The following is a 21,053-nucleotide window of genomic DNA, read 5'->3' as shown; positions in this document are numbered from 1 at the left end:
TCATTTTGCTCATTTAAAGCCTCCTCTCTTCCTGGCCTCTTCGTTCCAAACAGATCCTGACAAACAGTGGCAGGCGGAGATATATCCCCTAGTTCGAATTGCACTGACATTGAATCAAACACAACAGAGAAGAGTGGGAATATACCACCAAGCCAACCCCAAAGATAAAACATCATAGGGGAATGTGTGTGTACTATTAATTCTACTCCCAGAATAGGTCAAGAGGGCAACGGGTTGATCCCGTGGTATAGCTCAAGGGTGAGTAAGAAAAATTCCTTATTGATGTGAACAGTGCGGGTAGATTAAAGTTTAGGACACTTTCTACGGACCAAAGACTCTCCTCCAGCAGAGAGGGGAGAAAAGTGGAGAGAGGGAGAAAGTGGAGAGAGGAGTAAGAGGTGGTTGAAAAATGATATGAGGAGATAGGAAGTGTGTGTGAAGATGGTAACAGAACAAACACAGTCCACAAAAAGGAAATGTGGGATATTAAAATATTTGTTATGGCATTTGACTTTTTTTAGATGCAAGAAATATGCCCATATGAAATATATATTAAACAGAATTTGGTGCTTAACAATCTCCAGGCTCCCTGCTGGCTTTCTCACACAACTGACCCCTCTAATAGTAACAAAGGGATGCGGACAAAATAACAAAGATCACAGAAAAGTACAGCTTGCCCCAGCAATGACCCTCTACAGCCAGGTACCGCAAGAAACCCCAGCCTGCAGAATATTCCACAGACATTGTTTCCTTTCCTGCTTCTGCTCCTGAAGCAGCTGGGGGGTGGTTGGTGCAGATAAGGGGATGTGGCAAGAGGAGACAGGACATGTTTGGATATTGGTGAGTTTTTTGTTTGTGCCCGACCCCGTTGAGTACATAACCCTGAGCCGTTCCTTTGCAGTTCTCTACAGCACAAGGTGATCCAAATCCACCAGGAAGTGGGGTTTTCCAGCATTCCAAGTGAAAAGCACAATTTAGTACAATGTCAGAAGGAAAAGTCATGTATTGAGGACTTAGTTTGAGCCATGTGAAATTGTCATTTTAATAGGTCAAAAATGACCAAATAGTATCAATCTTACATGTTTCTAATCTTATTCAGATTAGAGGCACCATGAAAGATACCAAGGTTGCAGAGATGAACAAATTGGCCCTGAGCACAGCCAGAGGGAGCATACAGCCTAATGAAAGAGATGATATTTACTCAACTCATCACACAAATGACTGTATGATTATAAACTGTAGTATATGCTTTCAACTAACTTTGCCGGGCTGTAACTGAGGGCTCAGACCTGGGAGGTCATAGAAGGTTCACGGAAGAAGTGCAGACAGCAAGAAGAGGGGTAAGTGGGGGTGTGGAGAGACAGAGCAGGAAGCAGTCCTTCCCTCTCAGATGGTATGAAGTTCTGTGCCAAGTGTCAAGGACCAAGAAGACATTGTGCCCCCTGTGACAGCCTTCATGAAAACCATCTTCCAGTGGGTGAGATGGTAATTAACAGGCAAACAGATGTACAAACAGAATGTTCTCAAGTAAGAAAATGTGCTTACAAGGACATAAACAAGGGGTTGAGAGGGAGATTAACAGAGGGGGATCACTACAGTGGCCTAAGATGCCCCTCTGAGTAGGTGACATTTATGCTGAGACATAAGGGATGGGAAAGAGCCTTATATACAAGGAATACAAGAAAAAGCATTCTAGGCAGAGGGAACAGAATGAACAAAGATTATTTGATACAAGCAAAAACATAATCTTAAGTGGTTCCAAAGGGTGAGTGAGGAGGAGAGAAATAGGATGACATTTGGTTCACTTAGGCATGGCAGAAGGTTTGGTATTTTATTATTATAAGTGAAAGGAAAACCCAAAAGCCCTACATGTATATAGTGCACACACATGATCCACATGTAGCTGAGTACTTTGTGTTTTTGAAGTAAAGGCAATATTCTTTAACAGTGTGCGCATTTTTAAACAAGTAATCATAATATTAACACTGAAGAGTAAGATTGGAAAAGGAAAAGCAGTAGCCATAACTATTTACTGGGCATTTGCCAAGGGCCACACCATGACTGACATGTGTTACCTCATTTAATCTTCTACCATTACCCCCACTTAAAGACGAGGATAACGCTGTCCTCATAAAATGAAATACAGAAAAGTACTCATTGAATATGCCTCCATGGTGCCATTAGATTGACATTTTTGACTGATTGCATTGCTGTCCCTCTAGTGGAAAACATAATTTAGCATAATTTTCAGAAGGGAACTACTATTTCATAATTCTGTTCCAAAAAATTGACCATTCATTTTACCAACTCAAATACTGAGCTGCAGAAGAAAAAGCCAGGGCACTATTTGAAGTTTTTTTTCTTTTCTTTTCTTTCTTTCTTTCTTTCTTTTTTTTTTATTGGTGAGATCTTGGGAGAAAATCTCTTGACATTTCTGGGCTTCCATTTTGAGGAGTTTAATTTAGATTACTCCAATCAAATACAAGTCATCCAGTTAATGTGAATTTCACATAAACTGTGAATGATATTTTAGTATTAGTTATGTTCTATGCAATATTTGCCAATACCTGTCCTTTGCAAACGTGATGCTCTGCGCTTTTATTTGCTAATATCTGACAAGTCTGGTTTGACTAGATCGAATGGATACGGCTGGCCCAGCAGAGCAACCAATGAGGAATTTTCAAGTCACTCATGAAATAAGAACTGAGTGATTCACATTGTGGAAGTCTTTATTTTAAACAATTATCTTATTTTCTAAGGTGTTGCTTTCTTTTATTTAATTAAAATATTTATTTTTCATGAAATGATAATATAAGTTTTCTTGTTGCTATTTTGTTAGTTTTTAAATTTTTTAGGAAAGTGAAAAGAATGAACTGACACATTAATCTCTGCAAATTTAAATTTGTTATTGATGTATAATTTATACATGGTGAGATGAACACCAGTGTGCAAGTTTGAAAAGTTTTTATTTATTTAAAATTTTTTTTTTCTTAACGTTTGTTTATTATTGACAGACAGAGAGAGACAGAGCATGAGCATGGGAGGAGCAGAGAGAGAGGGAGACACAGAATCTGAAGATCATGACCTGAGCCAAAGTCGGACGCTCAACCGACTGAGCCACTCAGGCGCCCCAGTTCGAAAAGTTTTTTAAAAAATGCACATACCCCATTTCTAACACATAGAATATTGCTTGTGTCTCTTCTCCAATTCTCACCTACTTCCTCAAAGACAGAGATTGCTCCATTCTCCAGAAATATTCACCATAGATTGTTTTGTCTGTTCTAGACCTATCAGTAGAACCTTGTAATAGATATTCTTATCTGGTATATTTCACTCAGCATGATGTTTCTGAGATTCATCACTGTTGTATGTTTCACAGTTCTTTCATTTACATTGCTTAGTAGTCTTCCTATATATATATATATATATATATATATATATATATATATACCACCGTTTCTTTATTTATCTGTTACTAGGCATTTGCCTCACTTTCAGTTTGGGGCTCTTATGAACAAAGCTGCTATAAACATTTATATATAAGTCTTTATGGAGGCATATGCTTTCTTTTCCTTTTTTGTACATAACGCAGAAGTGAAATCACTGGGTCATATGGTATGTGCATGCTTAACTTGATAAAACAAAAACAAAAACAAAAACAACTGTTTCCAAGGTGGCTCTACCATTTTATATTCTCAGCAGTGGTCTAAAAGTTCCATTTTCTCCATATCCCTGTCACCACTTTGTATTGTCAGCCTTCTAAATTTTAATCAATCTAGTGGGTGTGAAAGAGCATTTTGCTGCGGTTTTAATTTTTATTTCCCTAATTACCAATGATACTACCATCTTTTCATGTGTTTCTTGAGCAAAATATATCATTTTTATGAAAAATTTGTTTAAATATTTTCTTCCTACTACTGTTTTAACTGCATCCCCCAAGTTTTAACGTTATGTTTTTATTATTACTTATTTAAAAGATATTTTCTTTTTGTTTTGCTTTCTTTGATTAAAGGGCTATTTGATATTATGTTGCTTCATTCCAGGAATTTGGGATTTTCCAGATTTTTTTGGTTATTGATTAGTAATTTAATTCCGGTTTGTTCAGAGAACATACTCTGTATGATTTTAATCCTTTAATATTTATCGAGACTTCCTTTATTGTTCAACAGGTGGTCTTTATTGCTGAATAGGTCACTTGAAAATATTTTCTGTTTTGCTATTGTTATGTGGAGTGTTCTAAAAATGTCAATTAGGTTGATCCGGTTGATAAAGTTTCTCAAATCTTCCATATTCTTAACGATTTTTGTCTACTTGTTATAGCAATCAAAGTATTTATGCTCTGTTATTAGCGCATACAGATAATCTTTGTGCTTTGGTGCTGATAGTATCTATTACAATAATTTAAGTTCATCAATGTTTCCCTTTGCAGTATCTAATCTACTTTTAAGCCAAAATAGTAAATTTTATATTTCAGATATTGCAATGTTTTGTCTTTATAATTTCCATTTCTTTTCTTGTATCTTTATCATTATATTTATCTTTTCCTTTAAATTCTTTAGATTATTTGCAATAGCTATTTTAAAACCTGAATGCTAATTTCATCTGCTCAGTAATTTCTGTGTCTTATTTTGTTGATTGTTTTTTTCCTCTGTAAACAGATCACATTCTTCACCCTTCACACATTTAATGATATTTTTACTTTTTATTTTTTAGTAATATTTCTAATTGATGGAAGTTGAGATTGCTCTTTTGTTGAGAGGCTAGCTTTTGCTTACTTCCTTTAAAGAGTGTTTAGTTTTGTTTTAGAAGGCATTTGATTTTCTGGCAGATCAGTTTGATCATTCCAAGGCTGATTTGAACGTCTTGTGAGAATAGGTCTTAAATTTCTCTACTCCTAATCTGTGGCCTTTCTAAGGTCTCAGTGAATACTGGGAGTGTTCAGCAAGGTCTCTTCCCTCTGGCTGATCAGACACCTTACCATTGGGTTACCTCTGGAATTTCTGTTCAACCCGCAGTTTCCCAGAAGTCATTCTCCCTATGTAAATGCAGTGTAGTATTAAGCCAAAGATTTCAAAGGATCTGTATGCAGATTTATGGTGATCCTTCTTTGCACAGCACCCTCCTCTCTGGAAATCTGCCCAGCAAATTTTCTGCTGCCTTCAATTATGATCTCTGCCTCCATAGCTGAGTACTCTGCTTGAGATCTCCCTTCTTGTACCCTGATTAGAAAGTACTTTCAGGCAGAAAGCTGGAGTAATTAGAGGGTTCATTTTATTTGTTTCCCTTTCTTAGAGATTGAAACACTGTGCTGCCTATTATCCAAAGTCTGAAAACATTTGCTTCAATTATTTTGTTCAGTTTTATAACTTTTTTTTTTTATGTTGGGTAAGGGTGGATCCAGTGCCAGTTACCCTGCTATTGCCAGAAGCAGAAGTCTTCATTCCTTCTAATATCTTGTAGTTTGTTAAGTGTTTTTCAAGTCTTGGAACAAAGGAGTTTTATAATCTCTTAATAATGATGAGATTTAAAATATTATGTCATTCATGGGGCGCCTGGGTGGCGCAGTCGGTTAAGCGTCCGACTTCAGCCAGGTCACGATCTCGCGGTCCGTGAGTTCGAGCCCCGCGTCAGGCTCTGGGCTGATGGCTCGGAGCCTGGAGCCTGTTTCCGATTCTGTGTCTCCCTCTCTCTCTGCCCCTCCCCCGTTCATGCTCTGTCTCTCTCTGTCCCAAAAATAAATAAAAAACGTTGAAAAAAAATTTTAAAAAATAAAATAAAATATTATGTCATTCAAATGCTTGACAAACATTGAACACCTTCTCTGTACTTGTCATTGTCAGGTACAGGGAATCAAAGTTAAGTACCATAGGACCCCTATCATCAAGAAGCTCCCAGTCTATTTGGGAAATAAATGGAGAAATAGAAGCTACTATGCATAGTAGTTTCTAAAATATATTATCAGAAATGTAGTAAAATAGTTGATATTACGGTTATTTTGGGACAGGGTAGTGTCACAAACATGATTTTATCCCCAATGGATTGCAAGAGATGCAACCTTTCTCAGCGGGCCAGGCCTGTATACGATTTCATAATTTGGCTTCTCTCAGGCAATCCAATTTGATGACTAGTAATGAATATTATTTCCATTTCCTTCATTTGAGAAATAAGTTATCAATAAATCTTACTTTAGGATAAAGACAGAATATAGATTAGAACCACAAGAACCCAAATTTTCTATTATTTTGATGGTAGTTTTCTCTATGCCTATATGTTCTCACAAAGTTCACTCCCAGGGATCTCAGATCTCCAGGCATCTCTGGGTATGACAAAGCCAGGGGTGGGATAGGCTACTTTTAAAATATATATATATATATATACATATATATATATATACACATATATATATGTGTGTGTGCACACACACACATATAGCTTTACTGGGAAACAACTTACATGTCATAACATTCACCCTTTTAAAACACAATTCAATGGGACTTTTTTATATTCACAGAGTTGTGCAAATATCACCACTATTTAATGTTAGAATACTTTCATGACCTCAAAAGACAAAACAAAACAAAACAAAAATCAAAAACCTGTGTCCCTTAGCTGTCACTTCCCACTTTCCCTTCCTGCCAGCCCCTGGCAACCACTAATCTACTTTTTGTATCATTGGATTTTGCTCATCTGTCATTTCATATAAATGGAATTACATAATATGTAATTTATAAAATTTATAAAAATTATTTCTAAAAATATGTGTCAACTAAATATTTGAAATATAACTGTTATTTTTGTTTTTATCCCTGCTTATTTTGTCCCCACATGTATTACAAAAAGATTTTGCTCTATTAGCTCTTTATAATTCAGTGTTTTAGAACTTGAAATACATTTTTTATTCCTTTTTAGAAAAAAATATATAACTCATAATAGAAAGTTTCTGAATTCTACAATAATGTAACTGTGACATGATAGTCACAGTACTATAAAATAGTATCACCTAGTTTTTATTGGAGAATACATTAAAAATTAGAACTTATATTGGCAGACATGCCTCCTTCTCTGGCAAAATATCAATCAGGAGGATTTAACCCACCATCCCACCTATTGGGCAGTGGAAGCTCCAAGGCACACTGGTCATGGTTTCATAACTTGGGGAAATCTGTCACAAGTTGGATCTGGAAAAATGATGAGCTTAGCACTGAAATTTGGCATAGACCAAGGGGAGCATTTCTCAGGCAAGGTCAGTCCCTTGCTAAGCATTGTTAATATAAAAGCAAGAATACTGCCCTGAAGAATACTTCAATGTTTGGAATTCAGAAAGTCAAGGATGAGGAGAGCATTCTTCAGTTCATTTCTTACTCTTGCTGATTTTCTATGACCCAACACTGAGGTGAGACCTGAGTGGAGAATGAGAGTGTTACTGAGAGGAGTAACACTGAGTTGGGGAATGAGTGTTATGGGGGATGGTATAGTCTCTGTGGAAGCAAGAGATAACGGAGACTCCAGCATGGCAGGAGCAAGATAGGATTCCACAGCCACGAGTCTTGACTGGTCTCCTTGGTTTGCCGGATGGGGGCGGGGGATGTTGCATTTTTATGTAAGGTCCAGCTGGATGTTGCTGAATTTTTCCATATTGTACCTAAAGGTAAGCCCAATGTCTGCTTGACAGTTCAACTCTGTGTTCTCAAGGGACCGTATTCAAAATGGCTGAGGGACCCAATGGCCTAATAAATCTCTGCTGCTTTGAAACAATATGATTTTGAGGAGGAAACTTTAATTGCATGTTTCATGACACTTTTACTAAAGTGCAGATTGCACCTGCATTGTGGGAACAAGCGTGTCCCATGCCTAATACTTAGTTTTGTTGATGAAAGTTACTTCACTACTGTCCCTTGCCTTTCCTGCACCTACCTATTCCTAGTGATTCCTCCATGCGCACATTTGACCTCCCATTTACCGTGTTAAAAAAAAAAATGCAGTCCTCAGATAGGACTTTATGTATATAAAAATTAAACAGTTATTTGACATGGGAAGTAGAGGGCTTGAAAGAGTTAAGCAAATTAAAAGGTATTCCTCTCTGGACTCAGATGTGTCCTCCCAACTGTGAATATTGTAAGGGGTACCCTAATGAAAATATAACTCCCATAGGGAACTTAAAGGCAATTAAAACAACATTAGTGTTTTTCATAACTTTACAATGTCTTTATGCATGTGATAAACCTTACTAATTATTGAAAAGTTATTTGTATTAAGATTTCAGAGCAGAGAGATAATCTGTGCAATTTAGAATCCTGAGCCATCGTCAGGGAGCTGGCTAACAGAACCAGAATTCCCTTGCCAGCATCTCCAGTTGCATCAGTGAACCTCAAACAGGATCCTTTGCTGGCAAATATTAGCTTACTGTAGTTTAAAAATAAATAAATACCTTGAGTAAATGTGCAGTGACACCAAAAATTAGTTTCCACAAACTGACTAAATATAGTATCTATTGGGAAAAGGCAAATGAGTTCAAGTGGAAAAAAAAGACCAAGTTCTAGAGTGGAGAGCATGCATTTCTCTAAATGGACGAAAATTTTAGTGTGATCTGAATGTAATCAACATTCAAGGCTCACTTTATGGAAAGAAGAAAGATAGAGGCTTACTGCGTAATTTCCATAATTCAGCTCAGTATCAATTTGGCAGGAGGAATACAGAACACCCCACAGTGCTCTTAGCACAAGCTAGACATCCAAACCATGCAACTGATTCGCCAACCCCTCTAATAAGCTAACATGTGATATGCTAACCAGGCAAAGTCTTAAAGGCATAATATAGAAAACATGGAGAGGAAGGTTACTGAGGTTTCCAGAGTGTAATAAGGGAAGTTTCAGAGATAGAAAGGTCCCTAGAGGTTACTGAAGTACAATAACTCTGTCATTATAGGGATAAAGAAATTGAGATCCAGAAAGATCAAGTAAGTTGCTCAAAGCCATTCATTCAGTGAGTGTCAGAACCCAGGGTTAAAAGAGGTCTCAGCTTTTGGAGAAATACTTTCCCCATATAAATAATATAGGTGATGCATAGCAGAGCTATAGTGACAAGCATATCAGCAAACCAACAACCCTTCTATTATAGTTTGAAACAGTGAGTAGTATAGAGGTTGTAATCTGGGGGCAAGGTTGGATTCCTTTAGGACAACACTTGAATTCTTCAGCAGTTGCTTGATACCAGGGGCCACAAGCAGAGGATGGATATTAGCCCCAAGAACAATACCACATGAGAGATTCCAACTCAGATAACTAAGACTTGTCTGTACTTATAATCACCAGGGACTCATGATGAACTGGACCCCACCTAAGAGCCAACAGCAGAAAGAATTAGATTCCCTATAGTAACACCCCTTGCCTGACTAAAGTGTAAAATTACCATAGCCAAGCATCTGCAATCATTTTCTATGCTGGTACACCCATGACAACACAGTAGCATCAGTGTTCACTTAGTAACAAAAGAAAGCAGGGAGCAAGGAAGCCCATTTAATTTATAAAGTTCGCCAAAGTTCTCTTTAAATCCATTAAATGTGATAAGCTAGCCCAGCTGAGATCTACCAGCAGAATTAGAAGATTATTTCTTCATTGCTATATTTCACAGGGAATAAATAATCCAGAAGATTGTGAGGGTAGTTTATGATTGAGCCCAATCACAGACATTCATCAGAGAGAAGGCTCAATGAATGAGGTCTGCCCATCCCCTGTGGGCATCTGAGGAGGACTGCAGCAGGCAGGTGTTGTGTGTGAGTAAAGAAAAAAGTTTCCAGAGATGGAGTTCCAAGTAATGACCTACTTATCATGAACAACATGCATTTATTAACCTGAAACCAATGCATCAAAAAGCAAAATATGTTTCCATTCATTATGTCTTTATTTTGCAAATTGCAACAAAGGTGTCCTGTTTTTACAAATATATGTACACACACACACACACACACACGTACACACACACACACACACACACACACACACACACACTCCAACAAACATAACAAAGGGCACAGAAAAAATAAAGGAAGGCAAAACTCAACACACAGTAAGGTTGGAAAGAAATGTTCAGGGCACAGAGAGGGCTGTAAGAGCAAAGCCAGGAAAACAGCTTTTGGGGAACTAGAGCCTCAGAGAGTCAGAGAGCCCTTGACTCTTTGCCTTCTCTGTTATTCATGCTATGCCTTGTCATGAAAAAGAAAGAATGAACTGAGAGCTACAAATCAGCCTTGTGCTTATGGTTCAGGTGCATTCATATGGCTCATATTTGGACTGACATTCACTGGATTGTAGAGTTTGTCTGTCTGGAGACACCCAAATCTCAAACCAGAAATCATGCTGCTGGGGACCAACAGACTTGGAATGAGATGAAATACTACCTTCCCCAGTGTATTAACTTTTGCTTGGTAAGCCTTCAGGCAGCATAAATGGATATGGGGATCCCATGAAGAGTTGAAGAAGTTACACGTTTGTCTACCACTTGGCAGGCTTTCCTAGGGGGTACCTACCACTCTCCTGTCTCTTTTATGGAAGAGGCAGTAAAACATAATGGTCAAGAACATGGACTCTAGAACTCAACTGCCTGGGTTCAGTCCTTTCTGTGCATCAGTTTCTTACTTATAAAATGAATATAATGATAGAACAATCTTTTAATTTTCCTGTGAATATTAAACGAACATGTGCATGAACCAATTACTTACCACAGGTGAAGTTATGGCCTGGTTCATATGTAATGGCAACACATTCATGCTTTCTTTCATAGCTTCCCATCTCCTTCCTAAACACAACTAAATATGTTTTCACACACATTACAGAATGGCAAGACTTCTGTCCCCTAAAGAGGAGTAGTTCAACATGATTAAGAGTACAAATGTGAAAGTAAGATAGATCGAACTAGAATACTGGCTTTGCCACTTAACTAATTCCATGATCTTAGTTAAGTTAAACATTTGCAAGGCTTAGTTGTGAATTACAGATAAGAAAACCTTACAGGATTATTGGGCAGATTAGAAATGGTTGATGTATGCAAAGTGTTTACCATGATAACCTGCAGAATAACCATTCATCAAAAGGAATTATGAAACTATTATTTTTATTATATACTAGAACTGTAGAACTACACATAAATATAGGTATCTTGCTGAAGCTATACATTTTATGAGAAATCTATCTATCTATCTATCCATCCATCCATCCATCCCTTTAACTTTCTCCACTTTCTCCATTATTGAAATGGCAGCTAGACCATTCCATGATTCTGCCTCAGGGAAGAGATATGACAGGAGAAAAGAAAGATAGGCTGTATTTTTCTGGCTCTGAGTTTCAAAAGCCAAGACCCTCGAGGCAACAGAAATGACTCGGTATAGACTATCAATTTGGGAATAAACTTAATGATAAAAGAACAAAACTCAAACCCTAAGGCAGTCTACCTCCTACAGATTGGGTTGAGGAAGTGATGTATGCATAGAAGTTGGTAAATCCAAAAGAAAGTGGGGTCCTGTGCCCTGTTCCCTGGGTCAAACCCTGGAGATTACTAAAACTCTGAGATTTGCAACATCTGACAGCACAGATGACTCGTTTCCCATTATGCAGCATGGGCTAAAGGAATGTCTTCATGCTGTACATAGAATGGCAAAAGCCTAGGTCACCCCTTCAAGAGTTTACCACATGCAGTGAGCACTATAACATAAAAGCAGGGAAAGCCACGGGAATGAAGACACTTGCAGAAAGAAGCAAGGGGTGCTTTAGCTGCAACCTGTGTAGTGTCTGCAGAGGACCACAGGGGAAAAAAAAGGATCATACCCCTGTAAATACATAACATCAGCAGTTACATACCCCCGATCATCTCTTCACAATAAGGCCATGGCACTAAGTAAGTCTCCTAGAACTTAGAAACAAACAGTCATGGGAAAGGGGGGCATCTCAAAATAAATGGCATTACAGTTCTGCCAAGTTGACAAAATAGAAAGTAAGGTGAACAACAGAAAAATAAACAAATTTCTATTTCTGACAGAAGCAACTTTTCGTCAAGACTAGAATTACCTGCTACACAGGAAAACTTGGAGAAATTAAAATGAATTTGCTCATGTCACACTGTCCTCTGTTATCCAACAGAGCTATCTCCACTCTCTTTCTAACATGATAAGAAATCTTGATCTCATTTTATATACCACATTTACAGAAATACTCCAAATCTTGATATATTATGGGATAACTGACTTTCAAATTACTTTCAGCAAAACCTTTTTTTTTTCAAAAAAATCTTACGCAGAATCCCAATATTAAGAATAGGTAAACATAGAGCTTCCTTTGACTGAGGTGAGAGTAGACACAGTCTGACTCCCTTTAGACATCTCTAGTAGTAATCAAAACATCTCTAAAGAACAAGTAGAAGCTGGTTTAGTGGAAAGGCTACTGTAGTAGTCTGTTCAAGCTGCCAAAACAAAATTCCATAGGCTGGTGACTTAAACAACAGAAATTTATTTTCTCACATTCTGAGGCTAGAAGTTGCAGCTGGGACTTCAGGGCTGTAGTACCAGCAGGGCTGGTGTGTGTTGAGACCTCATATCCTGGCTTGTGGACAGCCAGCTACTTATTGTGTCCTCATGTGGCCTTTATATGTGCATGCCCAAAGAAAGAGAGAGAGAAAGGGGGCTGTGATCTGTCTTTTCCTTCTTATAAACACATTAGTTCTATCATATTAGGCCTCCACCCTTATAACCTCATTCAACTTTAATAGCCTCTTTAGAGGCCCTACCTCTATATATAGTTACATTGGAGGTTATGGCTTCAACATACGAACTTTGTGGAAATACAATTTAGTTGATAATAGTCACCTTACTGAAAGTTTAGAAACCCAGGAGGTACTCGCAAATTTGGTTCTCATCAGCTGGTCCCACAGGAAGATGCCAAGATGCTCTGGGATGCATTTTCCTCCATTTCCTAATGAATAAAGTGAGCTAAAAATATCTAGATCAAAATTTTGAAATTACTTAAATGCATACAAAACTTTAGGTCAAAAGAAATTCTATCTGACCACTCTATTCAGTGTTGCCTGTGTTAAGTAAACTTTGCATGTTGTTATTTACTCCTCTTCTTTGCCTTTTCAATTAAGGAAAGTGCCCAGTTTCTATTACTACCCTCCCCTGAAATAGCATTTGAACATGTTAATACTACTAATCACCTGGACATGAGGAGTATATTGTATAAGAGCACCCCTTCCACAGAGAACTACAAAAGCCAGATGAATGCAGTTCAAAATACAGTTATTTGAAGGCAGCAGAAAGTGACAAAGGCATCAAGGACTTTAGGGACCATAATTTTTGGAGGAAAAAACCCACATTCAGGTGAACTGGCATTGTTTTCTACTTTCTCCTTGAGGCACTGAACCATAAGTAAGTGACCCAAGGCCAAGGAAAGGCAAGAAGAAAATGGTGGATTAAGAATTTTCAGTAGTCACATGAATCTAGGTATGAAATTTGGATTTCAGTGCTACTAAGTCAACCAGGCCTAATACATTTATGAAAATAGATGACAAGATGAAGCTAGTAAAAAATAATAAAATAGAAGTTATGATATGTGAAATGTGATGACTAAATGAAGAACTCAGTAAATAGATTTATCATGATTAGACACAGTAGCAGAAAGGACAATATCCACATGGAGGCAGAATAGAAAAATATAAGAGACATATAGGACATCATGTAAAGAACATCATGTATACATCTAATATGCCCATAATTAGAATCACAGAAGGAACAGCAACAAGGTTTTAAGAGGAAATAGCAACAAAACTGTCCCCAAATAAGAAAAAGTATCCAGCCATAGAAGTAAATAACTGTGTGAACCACAGGCAGGATAAATTCAAAGAAAAATCCATCTAGTCCTAACATACAGAAACTGTTTATAACCAAGGACAAAGGTAAAATGTTAAAAAGGCAGAAATAGATTATGGTTTGCAGATAATTATCTTCCAAGGATCAATATCAAAACATACAGCTGACTTCTCAAGAGAAATAATGAAGCCAAAGAATAATAGAATGCAATCTGAAAGTTCTGAGAGAAAATAACTGCCAAGCTATAATTCTAAATTTGGAAAATATTTCTTTCAAAACATCAATGATAAATGACATTTTCAGATAAACAAAACCTGAGAGAAATCATCAACAATATAATTTAACAAAGGAATTCTCAAAAGATGTTCTATAAATTAAAGGAAAATAATCTCAGATAGAAGACTGTACATTTAAGAATAAAAAATACACAATGATAAATATTTAGGAAAGCCTACATGAATATTGAGTGAGTAAAATATTAAAAATTAGTCTTGTGTGGTTTAGAATGTACAGAGAATTAAAGGCAGTAGTAATGTATATATTGGGAGGGTTGTAAATAGAGATAAATTATCTCTTGCATTGTCAGAAAAGTAGGAAAAATACTAATCTGTAATAAAGTATAATAAGCCAAGGATGCACAATGTAATATCTAAAGTAAACTAAAAGAACAATAAAATAATATATAACTGCAAATAGTAGGAGACTGAAATACTAAAAATAGTTGCCAGATTAATAAAAAGAAGGCAACAAATTGAGAAAAAATAGATGTTACAAATATATAATTTATTATAAAATTATAGATTTAAGCCCTCAAGGTAATTCCATTAAATGCAAATAGATTAATTACTCCAGATAAGAAATAAAAATTATCTGGCTGGAAAAAAAATCTAATAGTATTTTGCTTTAAACATCAAGATGTGGAAAGATTGATAGTAAAAGAATAGAATGTAAGCAGTAACCAAAAGAAAGCCAATTTAACTATTCTAATATCAGAATAAATACGTTAAGAATCATTATTGAAGATTAAAAGAAATTTTTCATAGTGACAAAAAGGTTAATTTACTAGGATATGAGTTCTAAATTTGTATGCACCTAATAACATAGTCTTAAAATATGTAAGGTAAAATCTGCCCAAACTAAAAGGAGAATCATACAAAGTCAATCTTATTAGACTTTTAAATTTACTTTCAGCAACTGATTGTATATGATGGCAAAAATTAGTAGATAGAGACTTAAGCAACATAAATGACCAACTTAACCTAAGTGACATATAAAATGTAGAACTGCAAGACTACACAATAAAAAAAAATCTCTTTTAAAGAAAGTTAAATATTAATTTACAGAGCAAAAGCAAGTCTCAAAAAAATTACAATATTGAAATTGTAAACGGTTTGTGCCCTGAAAATAGTAAAACTATGACGGTTATCAATAAGTGATAACAAGAATATGACCAAACATTTACAAACCAATCGATTTACTTGTATTTAACACAGGATTCAATACTGTAAATATGCCAATTCTTTCCAAATTAATTTATATAATCAATAAAATCCCAGTCAAAATCCTAGCAGGTTATGTGTATATGTATGTGTGTGTACAGAAAGTGAGAGGCATCCTAAAATTCATATGGAAATGAAAAGACCAAAGGAACTCAAGATAATCTGATGAAGAACCAATTTGGATTAAGTTTGTACAACCATTTAACAATAATTACAGTAAATAATACTGTGTAATACTGGCTCAGCTTAGACAGACTTATCAGTGGACAGAAGAGAATCCACAAAGAGACTCACACAAGTATGATTACTTTAATATAAAGGCTAAATGCTGGGCCACTTTAGTATTCATATAAAAAATAAATCTTGATCCTTTCACATATGTAGAAAAATAAATTTTTGCTGGATCCTAGAACAAAATGTAAAAGTAAAACAATAAAGCTTCTAGAATACAACAAAGGATCATTTCTTTATGACTTTAGGGAAGGCAAAATTTCCTAAGTAGGAAATAAAAAGCACTAAGCATAAAGGAAAATATTAGTAAATTTAATTTCATTAAAATTAAGAAGTTTCTTAACTGCAAGGTAGAAACTTCCAGTTTAAAAAATAAACTTTTCATCACAGAGATGAAAAGTATAGTGTTGGGAATATGAAAAAAAAAAAAACTTAAGTTTTTGTGATCAAGCACACCATTATAAGTTTCATGAAAAGGTAAGCTGTATAGCCGGGGAATATATTTGCAATACATTTAACTGGAAAAGGACTTATATCTACAACATATAAAGAAAAGACAAATAGCCACTAAAAAAAATGAGCAAAAGATTTGAAACATTACAAAAGAACATGTCCAAAAGCCAGTAAACTTCTGAAAAGATGCTTGACACCATTAGTATTAATGAAATGGAAATTAAAACCACAAGTTAACCATCCCTTCATCCCTCCAAAAAAGGTTAAAACAGAAAAAAAAAAAATAAAGACAAGGGAAGAAAAAAAAATATTGCAATACCAAGTATTGAGAGGATATGGAGAAAGACAAGCTCTCATAATTAAGAATACTATTTGATAATACCTTTTAAAGCCGACATATCCATTACTTATGACCCAGCAATTTCATTCCTAACAAAAATGCATACACATATAAAAACATATACAGTGGCATTATTCCTAATAACAAACAGCAATAATAAACAATGGAAACAAACCGAATGTTTGTCGATAAGACATTAGATAAATAAAAAGAAGTATATTCATACAATGGAATTTTATATAGCATTGAGAATGAACAAATTACATGTACGCTCAACCACATGGATGAATTTCACCAAGATAACACTAAGCAAAAACTCTAGACACATGGAGGTTACCTTGGAAAGTAAGTGACCATACAAGGCATTAAGGAAGCTTCTGTTTTATTAATAACATGTTATTCTTTATCTGGTTGGTGGTGGCATGGATACGTCACTCTGAAAAAATGTTTTACTTTGTATATTTAAAATTTATGCATTTTTAGATATGTTATAATGCAATCACTGAAAGTGAGAAATAACAGAGGGTAATGGAAATATAGAAGTACTTTTGCTATGGTGGATAAAATCATCTGGGTGAGAATACCAGCCCTGATTCTCCATAATCATGAGCAAAAAAAAAATAAAAAAAATAATGAAAACTTGGAAAAATATAGTTGGTCAACTTTTGTAAGGCACCAATATTCATTTCTATGCTAAGTTCTTATTAATCCCAGAATTGCACAACGTTGTGGTGGAGAAAAAATGTCTCCTAACCTGAATGATTTTCTTCATAAATCTTACTGAAGAGCCAAGGTATACACACCCAAAATACAGAACAGTCTGAGTGGGTTTATATTAGACATAATTATATAGAAGAGATTGTAATATACAGATACAATGAAAACAGAATAATCAATATCTGAGGAACAAGAGCAGAATTCACAGGATATTGACTGGGGCTCTGGTTGCAAAATATCACAGGAGTACAATTTTTAGTTTGACCAGTAGGATTTGCATCTGGTCACAAGGTGCCCTTAGGGAATATTAGTTTGTCTGATTGCATTAGGGAAGTTCCATTCTATATTGCTTTTTGTGGATTCTTTATAGCATATACAGTAGATAAAGTGAGCCACTCTTTAAAAAAAAATTCACAATTTACTTCCCTTGAACTCAGTGAAGAAGAATTGGGGCTGAGTGGCATAAGTGGTGGCTGAAAAAATGTGCCTTGCCATCTTGGTCACTCTGTAACATCACTCTATCTTCCCCAGGCTCCACAGAATGGCACTGAGAGTTCATTTAAAGCTGAAAAGACCAGAAGGTCAAACTTTAAAAGGACCCCTCATGGCAGACTTTAAGACAAGGGGTTGTTTTTATTTATTTATTTTCAAACTGCATTGGCTAAAAGAGTTAATTTCCCCTGAACCTTAAAGCACCAGATGGGCCCGCACCTTCCAAGGACTCTTTTTTTCTTTAAAAGCACAATTGTTGTTCAGTTTCTCTCAGGTGCAGATTCATTAGCTCTTGACTGGCTCTCCTTGTTTGTCGACTACTTGTGGAAAAAGCCATTTACCCTGGTGAATGTCAAGGTTAGTGCAAACCGTCCTTGCCATCAGTCTCTCTGGCAGAAGGTCAGGGATAAGCTTTCCTCAAATGGGCAGCGTCAAACAAAGCACAGACAGACTTAACTCACCAAAAGAAAGAAAGGAGGCCTGCTCTGGGGTTGATAAACATTCTTGTGGGCTTTGAGGACAAAAGATTAACTCCTCCTTTGCCACTTCAAGAAATGCTCACTGGAAGATGCCTTATAATATCTGGATATTTTCAAGCATGTGACATATGTTTATAAAGTAATAACTATCTATATCCATATGTTTATGCATATCCATCTGCCTATCTATATATCTATCTGTCATCTTGTTTGTTTAAGCAAGTATTGTAACTTTCAAAGTGTCCACTTTGGAAGTATATCCCATTATCCTAGGCTTGTTCTAGTTGATTTTTTTTTGTAATTTCTCCCTTCAGTCTACGTCGTAAATCACACGAGGAAGAGCTGACACAGTCTGAAATAGTTAGATCTTAATTTATTTTCATAGAATAATACAATTTTGAATTTGGAAGGAACCTCAAGACTAACCTAGTACAACCTTCCATCCAACGAATGAAACCTCTGCAGCAATTCTGGCAGTTGTCACCCAGCCTCAATTTGGTCACTCCTAATGACAGAAACATCCCTGACCCACCAGAAGACCATATTGAGGTAGGAAGGTGTTATTGTTACAAAGAAAGCTTTTCCTTATATTTACTAAAATCCATCTCTTTGGAAATGTAACCTTTCCTTGGACCATGAACTTCATATGCATTTAGGTATAATACCTTATGTCTATATATATATATATTATATATTATATATATAATATATATGATATATATATATATATATTACAATTCTCCCAGTGAATCAATTCCCACATTGATTTACTGAGTAATCAATTAATATCAAAAAGACTTCTTTATATAAACTACAGCCAGGCAGATTTGTTTTTGGATTTCTGTATTCCAATCACAAATCATACACCAAGTATATGTTTTTAGTCATTGTATCAAATTTTTAACTTAATTGTTTGCTATTCACATTCAGCCACCTGCTATACTAACATATGAAAGCCCATTGTTATTCTTACAGAAAAATACTGGGGATCCTATAGACTATTCCCTTGAGCACACCATTTGCCATACTCATTCTTACTATTTTTTTCCTGAGAGTTTTGCTGGGCAATTTTGCCCCTCTGTTTCAGAGTCATCTTCAGAGATCTTGCTCAAATCACTAAGATATAATCCCTTGCATAATTTTAATGACCCCCCCCCCACTTTTCCAACAAAAGAACTCTTGCTCTTTGAAATGTATCATCACTTATCCCACCAAACTCAGTACCATTACAAATACTCATGGGTACATTTGTCTCACGTGAATCAGAAATGGGACAACCTTGAGGTGCTTCTTACACCCTCCACGTCTTGTCTCTTGTATATGATATTGATTTTGCCTTCTTACAACTTTCCCAAATCTTTTCCTTGGACTTTAATCCCATAATTTTTTTCCCGCCTTTCTAGAATTCCCCCATATCATATAATTTTCTGAATCACTCAAAAGTGGTCTCTCTTGACCTTTTCCTCACTTACCTTTTCCTCTGGCAAGGAGACAAACTATTTCTAGCATATGCAACAGCTGAGTATGAGGGAGGAAAACTAACCCTGAGCACCACAGAGTATAGGGTGCTCCTTCAGTGCCCATACTTTCTGGATGTCCTAGCAGCTACTGCTTTCTGTGGCTTCACCCACAAACTGTCTCATAAGTTGTCATGGCAGACTGCCTGCTTGCCTTGTGTATTCACTCCTGAATGACCTGATTTTTGTTTAAATCAACCTGGTAAATTCTGCCCTCCAACCACACTCTTTCTTTCCCCATCTTCCAAGGTCTTAGCGAATGACACTTATTTATACTACTGAATGCTAGTCTCACCTTTTTAAAAACAAAATATCTAAAAATACCAAGAACTTCAGAAGGCTTTCCCCTTGAGTTTTTTCACCTTCTGCAGAAAGACTCCTGTTTTCTACCTGCATTTACCCCTGTCCCCTGCTCCCACAGCCACCATATAGTCCAGACACTTAACAACTTAGACCTAGAAGCCTGCAGTAACTTTTAACTAGTCTACTTGCCTTTACATTCAAAATGCCCATCTATCCCATATGCAAGCAAAAAATGTACTTTGGTATTTATTCCCTGACTCAAAATATCTCAGGTTTTCCAATGCATACCAAAAAAGTTTCATCTCTTTAGCTAGACTCTTCCAGATGTGAAACAGCCATAAGCACAATAAGACCTACTTGTGATTGAAAAATAGAAGTTGCATTATAATAAACGTAATTTAAGCCACATTGATATCCTTTATAATTATTCTCCTCCTTAAAAGGAAAACCCCCATTACTCAAGTTTAACAAGAATGATCCATTTAGAAGTGTATAGACCATAATAAACCCCACATAAATATCCGTCCATTTAGATAATCCCAGAAAATGCATAGAAAGATACTGAACTTGTCCAGGAAGTACCAGGAAAGAAACAGTTCTAAGCTGAGTTTATTGTTACCTTTTATTCTAGTGCACCCTCATTGCTGCAAGGCTTCACCAGGCCCCTTGGAGCTGTGTGCTGAGGGCTCCAAATGTTCGTCCTCATCCCCTCTCCCACTATTGATGGCATAATCTGCACAGGTCATGAGGGGAGAGGCTCACTCGGAGACTGCACCTGCTAAAAGGAGGAAAATCAATTTTCATCATCCAAAAATACAGAACTGCTGGCACACAAACTAGTTGCTCAAGGTCCCTAGGGTCTAGAAGGGGAGTCCCACTAAGAAAGACATATGCTTGGAACAGAAGTCAATACTCTCTCCATGTAGCCAGAATAATAAGGGAAGTGGGGAATGAAGAGGTAGAGGATGGAAAGTTGCTGTGCAGTTCCCCAATTCTGCAATAAATATCAGATGGAATTTAGAGCCAATATTAGGTGGGGATCTTTCTAAGAGTAATCCATAAACTTTGATATTCTAAATGTTCTCAAATGCTAAATGCAGCTGAGAGGTATAACCTATTGTGTTTTATTTTTTACTATGTTTTTAATATTCTTCACTACTTTTTATTGCT

General features: G+C 36.2%; 1 long non-coding RNA gene across 1 annotated transcript in view; it reads right to left on the bottom strand.

The window, feature by feature from the left end:
• The window catches only part of LOC131485062 (uncharacterized), a 181,459-nt gene extending 160,658 nt beyond the window's left edge, over positions 1–20,801 (bottom strand). The window contains exon 1 of the long non-coding RNA XR_009248608.1: positions 20,503–20,801. This is a non-coding gene — a long non-coding RNA (uncharacterized LOC131485062). The remainder of the gene's footprint in view (positions 1–20,502) is intronic.
• Between the last annotated feature and the right edge of the window lie 252 nt (positions 20,802–21,053).

Source organism: Neofelis nebulosa, chromosome 9 (genome assembly GCF_028018385.1).
Source record: "Neofelis nebulosa isolate mNeoNeb1 chromosome 9, mNeoNeb1.pri, whole genome shotgun sequence".
In the NCBI taxonomy this organism is placed as follows: domain Eukaryota; kingdom Metazoa; phylum Chordata; class Mammalia; order Carnivora; family Felidae; genus Neofelis; species Neofelis nebulosa.
This window is presented reverse-complemented; position numbering and strand designations above follow the sequence as displayed.